The sequence below is a fragment of the Bombus terrestris genome, chromosome 8 (assembly GCF_910591885.1).
Source record: "Bombus terrestris chromosome 8, iyBomTerr1.2, whole genome shotgun sequence".
Classification (NCBI taxonomy): Eukaryota; Metazoa; Arthropoda; class Insecta; order Hymenoptera; family Apidae; genus Bombus; species Bombus terrestris.
Genome location: NC_063276.1, coordinates 4,641,044 through 4,659,674, shown reverse-complemented (window position 1 = coordinate 4,659,674; position 18,631 = coordinate 4,641,044). Strand labels below are relative to the sequence as shown.

Genomic DNA, 18,631 nt, shown 5'->3' with positions numbered 1-18,631 from the left:
AAATAGTGTAATAAAGATGTAAGCAACAGGAGTTAAAGAAAAGAAAAACAGAAAATAGCTATGGAATATAATATTAGATTTTCTCATTAAAAAATCGCCAATTAACACAAAAATCCCTGGAAGCTCCATCTTCGCTCGATATCTCCAATTTTTTTGAGCCCTTTTGACCCAATTCTTTCTCAATATAGTAAAAGCATGGTAAGATAATAAAATAGTGTAATAAAAATGTAAGCAACAGGAGTTAAAGAAAAAAAAAATAGCGATGGAATATAATACTCAAGATCTCATTAAAAAATTGCCAATTAACACAAAAATTCATCGAAGCTGGCACTATCGAAACAGGCTCAAACTGAGCCAGATTGGGTCGCGTTAATTGAGCCAATATTTATTTTTAATCGGCCCCGATAATACGAATCGTCCTATCCTGCAAATCCCTTTAGTGAAACTAACCAAACCTCGATTTCCGCAACACCAACTTTAAAAAATGTTAATCCCGTATAAAATACAGAATTTCGACAATAACTCTTATTTTATCCATACACAATCCTGCGTTGAAGTTGAAGAAACAATGCAATTTTTAGATGCGTGTAGCAAAGGTTTTCGATCAGACCATCGGCTGATTATTCTACGGAAACGCTATAGGTTTCAGAAATGTCCGTTTCCAGGGGTTTTGCTGTCGAGGTTACGACGGTTAGTCGATGAAATTTTCAGCGTGTGTATAACTATCATAAATCTTCGAAATGTGTTGCTTAAATTTTCATTACAGGCTGAGATAAAAAAAAGCTGTAAAGAATGAACTATGCTTCTACCGACTAATTGCAATTTCCTGGGCAAGTTTTTACACGACATCTGGTAAACTAATCCCTTTAAATCCTCAAACAAAGTTTGGTCCAACCTCGAAAAAGTTGTTCCATATTGAAGAGTATAATATATTGTACATATCTGTATTAATATCAGCTACCGTGCCTTGCCTCTACTTTTTCTAGGAGAAAATTCTGTTGCATAAATTTTACAAGAAGTATCAATATATTTACAAGATATTAATATTTAAAGTTATGTTTAGAAAATTCATGTTCGAGTAATTTGCAACACACAAGTTTCCGTTGTTTCAAATCTCTTTCCTAACACAAAACTGGTGAATCAAAGCTTACGTTATTTTATGTATTCCATGTTGACTTTGGTATTTTGCACGCAAAGTTTATTGTGTGAAAAACGTTGACATTTGTCTTATCGTCGTTTCTACATAGAATTTGAAATTGTCACTAACTCCATATCAGATTTAACTCACTTTTGCAAAGCTACGACATTGGTACCTCTTACACCAAGTCACAGAATCCTACGACTCTTATTATACCGATCGACGTGAAACCATTAAAACAAATGTAACGCTCGTTTTTCACTCCATTTAAACATCGCGATCATATCGCTCGATCCACCCTCGACAGTTTCATTTTCTACCACTGGTCGGTGTATCGAAATTCTCAGCTTCTCAATAGACGTACTCCGCGTTCATTGCTCGGGGATCAGAGCTACGAGCACTCTCGCTGCCGTATTCTATGGAAGAGGACCAGGAGGGCGAGTGGGAATGGTCGTATGGAAGGTTGGAAAAGGAAACAAAATTTCACAAATGTGTTTCTATTAGAAATTTTTTCCACGATCAGCATCAGCCAGCTATTCGCGATACTCGTTCGTGGCATAAGTCGTTAAATAAATCTCTAAATCACCAGCGTCGAGTCTACAGGCATCCCTCGTATTATCAGCGATCCTCGAGCCATCAGCAAGCGTTTGAGACGCGTGTATGTTCACGCACAGAGCGGACCTAGGCATTTGGTGTACTTTAGGGAAGCTTCCCCTGGCTATTTAACCGAAGCTCGTCGAAATTTACGGCAAACTTGGAACGTTTGCGGAATACGAAAAGCGTTCCGCGATATTAGGAGCTACATACATAATAGAAGATGCCGGTAGCTGAATGGAAGACGCTGCTGATACACTATGTTGGAACTTACGTAGTGATTTTACCTCGAAACTTAATCCTGAGGGATAGTTATCGACCAGGGTTATTCTTGATGGGTTCACGAACGCCACTTTTACAAGAGTTTCTCGTGAGATATGCACACCGTGTATTAGGTTTTATCCGGCGTCTATTAGCACGGAGACAATTTTGTCACACTTTTGTCAGAAAGTCCTAAGTAGTACGAAGATGGTGAATTTTAAGTTGCACGAGTGTTTTTAGAAAATCGTTCGTACCTGGTAGGTACGTCGTTTCCTTTCATCGTGGAAATACCTTGGTGTCTCTATTACGTACTTGATATTTCCAAAGTGTGAATCTGATTTGTTATAGCGGTGCTAAATAGCCAACCCAATAGCGGTGTGATGTCGCGGGGAGAATTTGAATTTGAAATGGGCGGAATACTTAACGTTTTCCAGCTCTGAAGCTAATTTGTTATAACCGTGCTAAGATCTTTGAACTCGAAATAAATCAGCATTGTAAATGGCAGTGTGAGGTTGCGGGCAGAATTTGAATTTGAAATTGGGGTGAATTTTAGAGAATAATTTTCAGATTGGGGAAGTTCAGATGTTTGGAAATAATAATTAGTGGATTGTGGACTTTTTAATGAACAGAGGTACAGAAAATATGAAAATTACGGTACTCGTTATAATTTTCATAGGATGAAACAAATCTCCGGGTAGATCTCATCTTTTTAGTTGTATCCATGAAGATACGAATTTATACAAAAATCTACAACGTAGAAATTAATCATGCTACGGAATCAAAGATAGGAATAAATCGATAACAAGTAATAATTAGACCGTAAATTCTTCGTAGAAATTTACATTTTGATGAACGAGAGACAATAACACATTGAATTGAGTTTCGTTCGATTCCAGTGCAACATGGCAAATATCGGGTAATTAACGCTCGGTATTCAGAAGTATAACGCGTAAAATAACTCCAATATGCTAATTAATTAATATGTTGCATTTTAATATTCTAGCAACGTGAAATGATTATTCATTATACACTCAGTGTGAAAATTAAATATCCTCTCGTTATCATGGAATTCCACGAACCTTTAATGGCCTGAAGCCAGCTCGAGAAACAAATCTCAATGATAATTTGTATTTATTAGAACGAATGTAAAGGAAGAATGTCAACAAGTGTATAAGATCAAACCTTTCATCTTGACGCAAACTGATCTTTTTAATCAAATATTTCTGTTTTTAGCTGTATCCACGACACCTACGAGCGAGATTCTTTTAACTAGATTTTGTTATTACTTTCGACGTAAATAAAACCCTACAGGAAAGGATTTCAATGATCCGTAACAATACGTTGTTTCAATCTCGAAATGCCTGACCCGTGACATTAATACAACGAAACTTTAAATTCACGTGCTTACTATTTCACGGCCGTGAAACTCGTGGAATTGAACGCTTTGTTTCTATCGGGATATCATAGAAGGATAAAATGAATATTAGGTCGTCCGAAAAGTTTCTTTCGTTTTATAAGGTGATAATAAATGAACGACAATTTCTATTTTATATTATTTTATTGAATTAGGTATGATCTATTTTGTTATATTCTATTATTATGTTCGTGCATAATTTAATAAATATTTGTCGTCAGAGAAGAACGAAACAACAATGAAATCTTCACTATACGTTGATATCTTTACAATTTATAGTTTTCAGAATCAAATATATTTCGCTCTGTGAAGAAAAGATTTTTTTTCAATAATTATTAATAGAAATATGTTTCTTCGGATGATTCTGTAAAGAAAACACAAAATTGTGAACTATTTTTATTAAAAATATATTTACTGTTTAGTCAATTTAAGAATTTATTCAAATATAGCGTTGTGTATAAAGAGTTAAGTTAAAAATTCCAAAAAAATTAAACTTTCTCTGGAAAATTTTCATTGAAGATTGAATACTTGTTTCTTGCTACTTTTTCTTAGAAGCAACTATTCTCAGGCTAAGAGAATTCTTTTTGATATGCAAATTCCTTCGCCTTTAAAAATCTCTCGAGTTAATATGCCCATCGCTGATATCCAAAAAATTCCGACAGAAAATTCCTGTATAAAGTGTTGATTAAAAATTGACTACTTACATCCTACGTTTTTCCCAAAAGCAAAATTCTCAGGACAAAAGAATTTTTCGCAATATGCAAATTCCTTCTCCCTTTGAAAACCTCTCGAATTAAAATCTCCGCTGCTAATTTCCAGGAATTCCCGTGAAATTTCTATCAAAAATTCAGGCCGTTGATATTGCATCTTTGTTTATACGAATATTCGTTTCTTTATTTCTCTTGAACAAAATTCTTAACTACAGACCATACAAACTGTACACATCCTATTGCTAAAAGTAAACCAAATATAAACGACATTTAATTTTATTAATAATGTATCTTTTTGTTAATATAAATACGACATTTACTAGATTCTACTAAACATATCCTAATTGCCTAAATACAATACTAAAAGGGTACGACAGTACAGTATGACCCAATTAATTCGTTCAACGTGCTACAAAAACAGGACTCCGGCAATGAAGTTGCATATTTTCCAAGCTCTGCAAGATATTGGTTCGTACGGTCTATTCTATTAGATTGTCCAAAAAATTTCTTTCGTTTTATGAGGAAATGATAGACGCACAACGTTTTTTGTTTTATATTATTTTCACATACTTGGTTTCACGTTTGTACGAAGGTGCACTGTTGTAAAAATCACGTTTAAGAAAGAAAGACACTTTTCGGACAACCTAATAGTTCGATACGTTCTGTTCCACCGATCATTCTCACCGTGGACATCGATAACCATGAAAGCTGCACGTGACCTTAAACACGGGATAAAAATGAAAAAAGATACTCTTAACTGTCGAAAATCCAGCGCGGTATATAAATTTCTTCTGTTTTAAGAATCTGCCAGCCTTAGGAAACCCTTCGTTGGCCCCGAAAAATTTCGTTTAACCCATTTCTTGGCTGGCGAAAGCCTGAGAAACCAGAAGTTCCTTTCTCGCTCGCGTGGTAATAACCTCACGGCCGAACAAAGAGTACGAATGGCCGACGTGAAAGGAAAGAAAGGACCTCGATAAAAGTCGCCAAGTATCAAAGAGGAGAAAAGAGGGAAAAAAAGAGAGAAGGAAAGAAAAAATTGCGAGACACGTGTGGTTGAAAAGACGTGGCCTTGAACCACGACCTCGTTGCTATTCCTTGCGTTTCACGATATTGTACGCGGTAAAAAGGATACCACGGGTCAGAGTAGATAAGGAGGGACCTGCTGGCGTAAGAAACCAGTTGGTCTGAGTGAGAACGAAAGAAGAAGAAAGGGATGAGCCAGGGAAGACAGAAGGGAATGAAGCAACCGTAGAAAAAGTAAGGGTTGGAGGATCAAAGTGAGATATTCGGAAACAAAGGTAGATGGAAAGGAAACTAAACGAGAAAAATTGCAACATACGAAAGAGATAAAAGCGGCTGGTATATATCACGAAGGTACAACTTTATTCAGGAATTCCTACGGAAAACATAGGGAAATCTGTTTACACCGGAGCAATAATTTATTTATTGTAAGTGAGCTAGATCAGACTGCATTTCGTGTAATTTCATATTTTTATTGACGCGACTATGGCAATGGGACGTTACTTTAAAATTTATGTCGCCCATCAAAGATTATAACAGCTGCTGTTTTTTTTTTTTTTTTTATTACCGCTTTTTATTATCACCTTTTATTACAGGTATTTTTTTTACACTCTGTACGTTTCTACTGTTTTAGATTTCCTATAAACGTAGTCTACTAATGATATTTGCAAATTAGAACCAGTTAGAAGTACGTGATATAACGACCGCTATAGTAATTGCAGGTTAAATAATACGAGTTTGGATGTGCAGATTCCATCTATCGAGGGTTGTTTAACGAAGCATTGAGTACAATTTTGTCCTAACGCGCGGAATCCTGCTATATCTCATTTGGACTTGTCTACCATGTATGAGAAGTATGTATCATATCTGTAATGTTATGGTAAAAATGTTCACGAATTGTACGACATGAAAAATACGTAACTGACTGACTTAAATTTTTCAGATGATATACGAGACAAGGGTCTTTCCAGTACAAATCTTTTAATGAAACTTGAAAAATTACGGCTGGAATATATTATGAATGCAAATGAAAATGCAAATGAAAATTCAAATGTACATCCTTTCTTAACTCGTATATAAAATTCAACGATATATATCCACTTTACGAGAACGATGATTCGTAGTGGCCTCGGTATTTTTAACTACAATTTCATAAACTTCTCCAATATTTTTTAATACGCGGACAATTCAAACACAAACGCGTCTTACTTCTTATATCGTCACGTTGCACAAATTTAGTTCTTAATTCGGAAATAATTTTAATACGTTATTCCGATCGAAACGTTCAGGCAGTTTCTATAAAGCAACAGATCGGCAACGTTCACTAACGACACAGGATACGATTATAACAGATTATTAAACTATTTGCAATACAAAAAAAGGCGAATAAAAAACTGCAACTTTCATAAATAGTTCGTTCCAATCGCACACGTAATGTTCATATTTGTAGAACATACGTGTGTCACTCGTATAATACGAAGAATATTTTCAGTGTTACATAAGGAATCGACTATACTTTACTGCCGACAAAAATGTAGGTGCTACATCTGGAGGCAGCCTTTGTTTTCCTGATTCGAAATTTCCTTCCAGACGATATCATGGAATCCATGCTAGCGGCCTTGAAATTGGTCTTATTCTACGATTTAAAGACGCCAGGTGTGAGAAATATTAAATTAAAAATGACTCGAGAAAGAGAGGCAGAGAGAGAGGGAGGGAGAAAGAATGGAAGTTGTAAAAAGTTCGAAGATGAATCTTTTGGATGAGAATGGAACGATTGTTTGCCTTTAAAATTTCTTCCTTTCTGTTCTACCTTTTATAACATAAAATGAAGTTCTGAGAATTGGATACACAGATTGTTCTTGTGAGACACTGATGGAACTTTCCAAACGAGTACTATACTTCGTTTTCCCTTAACCCATTATGAATCCACGTTTCGTTTCCAATCTTCTTCAATCGATTTACACCATCGCTATTATATATATATATATATCGATCGTTAATTAATATCGTGGTTATGAAAGAGAGTTTCAAGGATTCGCTTAATATTTTCCTCGTGGCTGTTCCTTCTACCAACATTTTACAATTTTATAAAATTTGCGGTGTTAGGATAAATCCTTGGTTGATCCTCATACGAGTGAAACAAACGTACATCCGAACAATATTCAAACTCAGTTGCCACGAAAACGAAAAATCGCGTAAAAATATTTTCATCCACATCCTCGGCTTATTGTTTCAAGTAGAATCGGACGTTTTCCAGGCTGACTTTGATTACAAAGACGCGTTATACGTTTCAGTCGTGGATAACGTTGCGTACGCGTGAATGAGTGAAAAACACGAGGAAAGGACGGTCGTTTCCGCGTGAGATTGTACGTGGCGCGTGAAAATCAGTGCGCGTGGAAATTTATGGGCAGAAGCCGAGTGTAAGCCACTTCGCCACAGGCACTCGTTTGTTTGAATTTCTTTTGACGGGGATACGCGCAAAGACGAGCAGCCAAGCATGGCTACTCCAGGGGTTTTCATGAATTTTAATGCTGTTTAGCACTGCAAATCGGACCAGTTATACCAGTGGCAATCGTGATACCAACGAAAACCGGATTGCCTGACAAGCAGCACTATTTCCTACCTTTTTTTCCCCTTGCAATTTCTGTCTCCACGGAAAATCAAACGTTACATTTAAGCATACGTTCCTTTCTGAGCGATGTGTTCAGTCGGTGGTATTTGAAGGTTTTGTGGAGTAATTTTTCCTTTGGAAAATCGCTCGTGTTTTATTTCGAGGAAGAAAATGTCAAATATTACGTAAAGAGGAGAAATTAAGCGAATTTATTTATCGAACAGGTTTACTATGTCGAGAATGGTAGTTAGTGTTTAGTAAAAGCGAGTGCAAGTAAAAGGATAATTGTGGAAACAAATTTATTTATTAAAGTTATTATATAACTTTATTATACTTTCTAATTAATTTTCGCCTCGTTATTTTGCGAGTTTTATCGTTTGCCTTTTAATCTACCAAAATACGCGCTATCTTTGTTTTTACATTTCTTACGTTTATCCTAAAAATCTCTTGTACGTAATTCCTATTTTTCCATCACTTTTATTTCCTTAATTTTCCTCTGGTCTTAAAACGAACATTTTACGGCTTCGTGAAACGATGAAAGCGACAACTTATATAATAACATTGGCAACGCGGTTGAGATACGCGCGATCGCCTAATATTTGCTGAACAAGGTTGATAAACGCCAATGAAACGTTATTAGAATCGCGAGTTGGTGCTACGTATCGCAAACACATATCAAACAAATTGCGAATAAAACTGACCGCGGCCAGTTCAGACAATTAAATAGAAGCAAACATACCAACAATTAACGTCAATTTCCATGCAAATTTGCGATATTCTCAAACATTTCACGGCGTCGCGTATTCATAAAGGTTCATAGGAAATATACATATGTACATAATAATTACAGCGAGGATATTTATTGAAATTCAGCTTCGTTTCACTTATTAAATGTTATGAACTGTGGTTTTCTTTGAATACGTTAGATACTTTTTCATATTGTGTGCATTCTGTATTTTTTGTATTATCGTATATATAGTAAAGTATAGTAACACATAATAAATATATATATTATAATATTTATTTGGTATTACTTTTATATTCATATAAATGCATAAAAATACCAGCTATAGTAATAATCGTAATTGTGTGTATCTAGAGCTGGCGAAATTATTTTATGTGCATGAGGTACGTATGTTACGCGAAACATCTTGAAATTTCAATAACGTCGTAATAAAACACGACTCTCTTAAATTTGTAACGACGCAATTTATCAGAAATACGTGATGGCCCGAGACGTTGAATTTCGAACCAGAGTTACGGAAGTCTGAAGCTGCCAAAGATATCCCGTTGCAAGTTGAAACGCGCCCGATAATACCAAGAGCTACACGAAACCAAAATTTGCATTTCTCAGTTATTCTCGGCTCTCATAACTTTGGATTAACTTCTAATTACCGCATCTCCATAATTCCGTTATCCCTAAAATGCAAGTCAACTTCACCCTGATAAGTGAAAATGATGTCTGTAATGCATCCTTTGGAAAAACAGAACGTGTTCTTGGATACAGTTGAGATTAAACGTGTCGATTCGTTTAATAAAGAGACGAGTGATAAAATTGCAATAGTCGGTTATATTAAAATCACTGTAACTATTAGGTTGTCCGGAAACTTTCTTTCGTTTTATGAGGAAATAATAGAGGCACAAGGTTGTTTTATATTGTTGTATATTATTTTGTCGAATTATGTACGAACCATTTTATTATTTTATTTATTATTTACGAACATATTTATTCGTTGAGACAAACACCGCGACATTTCACAGACTTGGTTTCACGTTTGTCGTAATACTCGCTAATTACTCTACCATTGAACTGTCATAGAGAGCACGTTCGTCTATTTATACCTACAGTTGTTATTATAAAAAGTAGCTCCCGTTGACGATCACAAATAACGATGATAATATTTTGTCCGGAGTTCGTTTACCTTTGAACCTAGCAAACGAAAACAACGTTGGTTTTCCAAGGCACAATAATATTCCAATTTTCCCTTGACTCATATGCCGCTACATAGTATTTTATAATATTTTTTATAGCACTTTATAGTAACTTACAAATATGCAATAATTTTTGTAAATATTTTTAGAATAAATTTTTTGATACACGAAAATTATGGATGTATATATATTGAATATATGAATTTTTTATAGTTTAAGGTATCGCATGAGATCTTTCAGATTTATTTAATATCGACAATTATGAACAGAGGTGTGTATCTAAAAATATAATATTAATATTTAATAGTATGTGCAAAATAAGAAACATTGGTGGTGTAGCAGGAAAAGCTAAGAGTAAGGAGAAAATCCTGAGAAATTGTAATTTCCAAGAAACCTAATTTTCAAACGTAAAAAGATGTCCGACAAAGAAGCCAGAAGGCGCCTCGAGTGGCTGCCTCAAGTGTGTGGAGTGAAACGTAAGTAGCAAAGGCTTGTATCTATCCCTTTGTTGGTGATCTAGTTAGAAAGTTATCTTCGCCTTCTTTCGTGTATCATTTTCTCTGTTTCAAATATATGAATTTCTTTTCCTTTAAATATACGTACGCATTTGTCTTCTTTCAAGTTCGAGATACGCGTGTTCTCTTTTCCGATTTGTCTATCCACATGTGCACATTCCTGCAACAAAAGCAATAATGCTTCACATATTGCCAACTGCTTCCAAGAAATCTTCCAGTTTCGTTCCTATAGCATTCATTCGCAAGAGATAATATTACAATCTTAGGAAACGTACTTTCGTAGTATTAGGTCGTCCGAAAAGTTCCTTTCGTTTTATACGAAAATAATGGATGCACAACATTTTCCGTTTTACATTATTTTATCGAATGACGTATGATCCATTTTGTTCTACCAAAATAAAGATCACAACGTTCGACAGATTAGGTCTCATGTTCGTATAAAGATGCGCCGTTGTAAAAGACGTGTCTGTAAAAGAAAGACACTTTCCGGACAACCCTATACATATTCTATGTACATATATTGGATTGGCAACTAAGTGATTGCGGGTTCTGTCATTACCACCTAATGACAAAATCCGCAATCACTTAGTTGCTAACCAGCTTCGCAAGGGAATTTTTGATACATCCAATGGACGATAGATGCAAGTTTCGTATCGCACACCCTTAAAGCATAACATTTTTCGTTGACATTGACGAAATACTCGTTGAGGAAGTTAACAAAGTATGTAAAATTATACCGAACGCTAACCCGTTCGTTGCAATTCCATCTTTCAAATTCAAGAATAAGAAATTATGCAAGAAATAGTGCACGAATATCATTGCGGATCGCTGTTCGCTCGAAGAAATAAGAAACAGGAGGAACTTTTACCTAGGGAAATTCTCTTCAAACTATATGCATATCTATATATAAAACTGTTTCTACTCCATCGTTCAAAGCCAAAAATAAAAAATTATTCAGAAGGAACTGTTCTGCTTGTGTGCAACCATCTGCAACGAAAGAAAAAGAAGAAGAAAGACAATGAACAGAAGAAACTCTTTCTCTCTACAGACTTGAGAATACTACGCTTAAATTCCCAGAAAAGAACAAAGTGTAACGAATGGCAAATTAAGAAAAGTTGTCGAGCTACATAGAGTTGCTTGATGTCGTCATCGCTATTGCACGTTCTCATGCATCTCAGAGCACGTATATTACTTCGTCATTTGCATCCAGCAAAGGTATAGATCGTAACGCTGTGTCACGAAATGCGGAAGAATACCGTGGATGGAATTTCTAAGCGAAATTCTCGACCAACCCAGCTCTCTCTCTCTCTCTCTCTCTCTCTCTCTCTCTATCTATCTATCTATCTATCTATCTATCTCTATTTCTATCTCGTTCTATTTGTTTCTCCTGCTCGATGCTGCGCATGATACTGTGATAATACAGCTACTCCTGTAATTCGAGAGAAAAACATCCGTTCGATCCAACTTTTCTCTGGTTAACGTTGTCTTGGTGATCCATCGTCCAGGTGAAACGATAGACTAGTCGAGTTCCTGAAATGGGAATTCGATACGCTGGAATTCCGTCATTCGAGGCACCATTAACAACTATCCAAACATTTTATCAGTTCGATGAGTTTTCCTCTGTCTCTTCGTTATCTTTGTCTTTTTTCCTCTTCTTCTTTAAACGAAATAAAACAAAAAAAAAAAACACTGCACGTTTTCTATTATTTTAAGAATATTGGCTTTCCATGAATATCATCGGATGATTAAATATTCGATAACACTGATAATTACATGATTAATTAGTAAATTTTGATGCATTTATGGGACAATTGAAGATGCAGAAATGCATAGAATGATATGAAAAAGCATGTAAGATATCTAAAATATAGCACATGCTATAAACGACGCTAAACGAATATTGAAAAATGGACGTGCGAGATATTTTCAAGGAGATAGAGAGATAAGCGGATAGTATATTAAAATAATATTCTTGAAAAAGATACGATATTGCTGAAAAGTTCAAACTAAAGGAAATTCTATATTGATTAGTAATTGATTGGAAATCAATTTTTCTAACTAAACTAAAGTAAGGTGGATTAATTTAGAAAGATTAGAAAAATCTTCCACGCACGGTTACGGATTAATTTATAAATTATTCAACAATTTAAAAGAATTTTTCTAGCACTATATCAGTGATGCACCAAGCGTATCGATGTCATCCTATGTATATTGGCCGACGTTCTACCTTTTTAATTATATTCTCGAAAATATGCATTTACATAAAAGTCCGCAGTCCACTAATGATTTATTAAAAAAGAAAATTTCCACTCCTTCAACGTGGAAAGTTTAGTTAATCCAATTACAGAAAGAGGTTCCAAACACTCGACCTTGAGCCGAGCGCATATCCGTCGGAGGCTTATCGAGCCACGTCTGACCTCGCACGGATCAAACTACTAGCCTCGAGGATCCTTCACCGTCACGTCGAGCTTTTCATCTTTCGCGTTTTATTGTTAATCTCTAAAGGCTGGTTCAGACACGACCAGTACAGCAGACGAGTAGCAAGGAATTTAGTAACTTGCCGTGACTGAACACCAAGATTTTAATCCGATAGTCGAGTAAGACTTTCCAGTAGCTGGGGCAACAAACAATTAACGTTAGTGAAATGTCGCGTGTGAACACTAAAATTTAGTCAGACAGTTTAGAGCAACGTCGTTCCAAATTTTTAGATTTCTTGATCAAATAAGCCAACAGCTGGTCGCTGATTGGAATTTACATTATTTCAAACCAGGATGCTCGATGATCGTATGCAATAGTATACAAATTATTTTTCAGGTAACTTTGAATATTTTTCGAAAACAACAAAGAGGAAGATCTTCGAAAGGATTGAAGAATATAAATAAAATCATTAAATTCTCCGTTTCTGTCAAATATTAATTTATATTAACGCGGCATTTCATTTATATTAATCCAGGCATCACAACTATTCTGTGGCAAATTTTACAAGTCCCGGTACAATGGATCATATCTTTGAATAACAAATTTTCATTGGGAATAACAATTATAAAAGATAAAAACTTCTTTCATTATTGGTAGTTATCGGTTAGTTTGGTTATCAGTAACTAATATAAATGTCTGGAATTTTTTTTCTTTTTTGTTATCTAGTAACTATTATCGATGATCCGAATTTTATTTTGGTTACCGATAATCATTATCGATAAGGAAAAATTTGTGTGATTATCGCTAACCAATATCGATGATATTGGCCGTGTGTGAACCAGTTTTAAAAGAAAGTACAGTCACCCTGTTGCGAAACAAAATTACATCGTAGAGTAGACGCATGTACACGATGCTTGCGTCAAAGAACGAATAGTTTTTTTTCTTTGTTTTGACATTTGCCACCGGCAAATAGGCGGCCGACTGACGTAATTCATTGATAATTGAACGGAATTCGATCGGCTGCCCCCTGTAGAGCGTCATACTAACAGCGGATTACATTCTCGCATTCGTCGTTTTATTTTTCATCCGATCGAACAGAGATTGTCTCTGGAATTAAAAGAAACGTAGGTTGATGAAAGTCAATCGCGGACTGTTCTATTTTCGAACGAGAGTTTGTATCTACGCGGAATTTCAGAATGCATAAATTGTACAAAAAATATACGAAACGTTTAGAAACTTTAGAAACGTTTCTCTAGCAATTTTCCGCGATCTTATTTCTTCGGGAATTTCTCTTCAGAAGCCCGTTTGTTCATAAAAATTGCGTAAAGATCGGAGATTAAATAGTCTGCTCGAATGGTTGTGAATCGAAAAGCTCAGTAGAATATTTTCGTAAATTTGTGACTTTAAATGGGAAGAGAAAAATTGCTAAATCTTGCTGGAAAAATATTGCTAATTGGATGGCTGTATAGATAAACTTTAGATTAGTATTTTTAATCTGGAAATAGCTGGAGAAAAAAGAATTCTTAATTTGTCGAATTAAAAAGATACTGGATGAATTATTTTTTCTGAATGCTTTATGATAATTCCCTTCTGTTTATTATAATTCCAGGCAATTTTAAAATATTTTTTATTCTACATTAACTTATAAATTCGTTCTTACTCGTCCAGGCTTTGCGATATTTTCGCTGACAGTGGAATTTCTCTCATAGCTTCCTAAAATGCGTTCATTATCCAGGGAAACAGTAATTACGTATAAACAAAGAATACGGTCTGATTAAAGGATAACTTTAATATTCGTAAATCTAACAGGCAAAAATGGTCTCTGCGTGATTATTCAATTAGAAGTTTGAGAGCTCCGTTTTAATCCGAATTGCTTGCAGATAAAATTGGATTAAACGGAAAAGATAAAGAAAAAAAAAAGGTACAGTGAAAAATATTAAAGGAAGAATTAATGAAAATGATCGCTACCATATCATATCGTAAAGAAACTCTATTCGATCGCAATGCAAGCATTACGAGTTAATTAAAGTGATAATTAATATAAAAAATACCAGTAAGTGTTATCAATCTAAAAATTTATCAAAAGAAAAATAGAGTCTTCGCTGTGAACACTTCATTTCTAATTTTGAACAATCATCCTTTATTCCTTTTCACTGCAGAGAAAAATCCACATTAACTTTCTATTGACTATGTTTCGAGCGAAATCAAACAGACGGTTTCTACCCTTTTCTATCTAAAAATGATCTTCCTGTCTTCTTTAGAAAAAGATTCCTAAGAAAAGGCCGCAACAAATATCAACGTAAAATTTCATTACAATCTTCCACCAAGACATAAATTTGTCAAAAGTAGAATACAATCTTTTCTTAAAATACACGCGTTTAATTAAAAAAAAAATCAACGTCCATTAAATTTCAAAAGGAAAATTACTGTATTTTCTGTACAAAGTATGCAAGACACTAATCAGTGCCCTGTGTTATCAGACCACATATTTCCGCATAGAAAAATGCAATCTCTAGAAAAAAAAGAAGCTTCCAGTTCTAAAAAAAACCAACCCCAATTCCGCTTCATCTCGGCGAAAAAGTGACACCGACGTTTCATCCAATAAATTTCAAAGAAGACCGAGAAAACAATATCATTCCTGTTCCATTCTCAAAGATAGTCATTCCATTTCCTCGAAACCAACGGAAATGAGAATAGATAAAAATGTCGTGTCATCGATCAGCCCCCGTTCTCGACTATAGCCACTTTTATTATAAATCGATACGTCATACAAAGGACACGAAAGACGACGATGAAGAAGAAACGCGAAAGATCTTCGAGATGGATGAGCTGCTTCCTTTCGAGGGCTCCAACATATCTCCGTAAGATCGTCGCCACTACAAACAATCCTTTGGTTACGCAAACGAAAGCCGAAAGGATGGCGAGATAAATCACGACGACGTAATATTCCGACCGATTCAGCACAGTCGGTAAAATATTATGTAAAATGTAAGCGACGTTGCTCGACATGATCGAGAAGATCATAGAAAATGTAAGAGAAATTCTTCCCTATGATTCTTATCCTACGAGATACGAGGTTCGAACGACTTTCGTAAAATGAAGATTTATGGAAAATTAGGAATATTTTAATAATTGGAAAATAGTTCTCGACTTATTCTTCGAGTCGCGGAAAATCCAAGGAAGATTGAGAGAAGTTCGTCCCTAAGATTCTTGTCTACTTTCATCGGATTATGAGATACGAGGTTCGAACGACTTTCGTGAGATACAAATTTTTGAAAAATTAGGAATATTTTGACAATTAGAAAATATCTTCTAGTTTTTTTGCAAGATTTAATTTCCTACCACTCTTTGTAATTTTATAGCATTATTGCCTTCTATAAGAGATACATTTCTTATCGATTACATGTAATTGTATATTGTAAACATATAAATTAGAAATCTTGCCTTTTAATTTGAAAGAAATAAAAATGAAACGTACCTTCTTCTATATGTATCAAGAAATATCAAGAACTGCTTAAAGCACTGGTCTAGATACGCAGTGGACATAAACAAACAAAATTTAATTTTGTTACAATATTGAATCTGTATAACATACTATATATCTTACAAAATTCTATATACTTAAATTATAAAATTCTATTCAAATATATAAATTAGGAATTATACAATTATATACATATATATAGATTCTTTATTTATATAGAATTTTATAATTTCTGTTTGTTTTTATCTCACTTTATATAAATTTATACATCGTATCCGTATGATATTTCAAGAATATCTTACCAATTATTTACTATCTTCTCTGGATTTACTTCTATACTATATCAATGCTGCTAAAAACAATTTGCAAAATTCGAAAAATATTTACGCGAATAAAAGTGTAAGACGATCCATTTCATCGCAAAACGTTTCTTCGAATTTCAATTCTGAGAAGATATTCACACGTGTAACTATGTATCGGTGCTTAAGGTTTTGCTGTAACACGAACTTGTTATCTCGAGGTCTGGATATAGCGTGTCTGAAAAAAGTCTTTCAAGGAACGATAATTCGCGGTTGGGGATCACAAAATGCCGCTCCTTTCGACCGCGACTTATTTCCCTCGGTCACGCTATACGTAGATAAAAATAATTCGAGGTTCAGGATTAATTCACTGTAAATTGATAAAAAAAAAAAAAGGTTCCACGTTAACCAACTTATCCGCTTTTACGCTATGCGTTATTAGCGATAGTCAAACGTTAGTCCATCGGCCGTGGATACCTGTGGCTCACGCACCACTTTTGGTTCTCCAACACGATAACCTTCGTCAAACTCGCAGATTTTTATCGTACCATCATGAAACGAAGTTCTTCTATTTTTATCCTGTTCTTTTTTAGTTGGTCAGGAAATTTCATATAGAGTAGCTAGTCGGAGTTACGAGATCGTTGTTTATTTTTGGGTAATCTTGTCTGTTAATCTTCAAGGTACGAAGCGGTGGAGGAATTTTAAGTATCGTTTAGCTGAGAATTAATTTGACGAAGGCTAGATAAGCAGGGCTGAGATATAATTCTTTTTAGAATTATGGGATAATTAATTTAAAATTTTTGTATAGTCCTTGACACTTTAATGAATAGATGGATATATCAGTTTGCTGGCTTTCTGATTATTGAACGAAGGTTAGGTAAGTAGTGGAATGACTCGTAATATTTTAATTAAGAGTCGTAAGATAATTAATCAGTTTTCGCAAACTCGAGAAATTTTACGTATCATTTTCAAAAATATGTAATATATTTCTACAATTTTGGAAACTTTCTGACATTTCATTTCTTTAGAAAATCTTCTTCGGAAACCTTATCCTTTCTATATACAAATATCAACTTAATGTAAAACATTGTATCTCTTATTTATTCTACAACGCTACTAGGCCAGAACAAAAATAATTTCATTGAATCTAAAATCGCAAATACATATCTTACGAGATTTCAGGTTTTCTACATATTTCCATTGATAATCTTCGTTCCGGTCATTCAAATTTTTACTATTTCAGCTTCTCGATTACAAAGGGATCATCCGGGGCTCCGAACTCGGAAAAATTCGACACCCACGTTGCCAAAATATATACAGGATGGCGCATCAAACGCATCGCTGAACGATTACAGGAAGTTACACACCCACCCACGTTCTACTTTGGAAAAGTTTTTCACGCGAGAAACCAATCCGTGTTCCATGCATTTTTAATTAAACAACCAAATAACGTGATACCGTGTGCCCGGATAACGTGACTCGAAGAAGAAAGTTTGCTTCTAAAGAAAACTTCGTTTCTCTTGGAAGCTCGTGTCGATACTTTCAAGATTCGATAGTGGCTCTAAGTTTATGGGATTGAAGGAGGAGAATCGATGGAGATGGGAAATCGAAGACAAGCCGTCGATAAGTGTTTAATTTTTTTAGCAGAGTTGGACGTTGATCGGGTTACTCGATTATAGGTTTCTCTTCGTGTTTTATTGGGTCAGTTTATTGGGGTGAAAGTACGGTTTGGACCAACTAAAGTCTTCGTTAAACGTATCACGCTTCCTTTTTCTTTCGACAATATATTGCTATATTTATTGGATGTTAGTATCAAACAGCGCATTTTTTATACATTTACGGAAAATTCATAATAAAAGTGCAAGGATGTACAGAATGCACTTAATATGCAAAAATAGGACAAATGAAACGATTGTTGTAGTCTTCGACGGATGAACTGAATGGATTACATTGAGTCAGTTATGTGGAGAATTAAATGAAACTGATTTTATTTGGACGATATTAGGAGATTTCATTATTTCGTTAGAAATTTTATAATTCTGTATAATATTAATTATTAGAAGCTGCATCTCTCTATGAAAAATGGGAAAAGACAATGGGAAGAAGGCAATTAGAAATACGTAGATTAGTTTTCTGTATGAAACTGCCTGACATAAAAATTGATTTATTTATTTATTTCGATAAATACAAATGCAGGAATAGAAAAAAATATAAGATAAGAGAAACGTTATAAGG

The 18,631-nt window shown here is 34.7% G+C and overlaps 1 protein-coding gene across 4 annotated transcripts in view; it reads right to left on the bottom strand.

The window, feature by feature from the left end:
- The window catches only part of LOC100648209, a 94,551-nt gene that overhangs the window by 70,236 nt on the left and 5,684 nt on the right, over positions 1-18,631 (bottom strand). The window contains exon 2 of one of the 4 annotated variants that reach the window (XM_048408095.1): positions 10,284-10,355. The exons of the other annotated variants lie outside the window; for them this stretch is intronic. The gene's annotated coding sequence lies outside the window, so the exon portion shown is untranslated. The remainder of the gene's footprint in view (positions 1-10,283; positions 10,356-18,631) is intronic. 4 annotated transcript variants of the gene reach the window in all.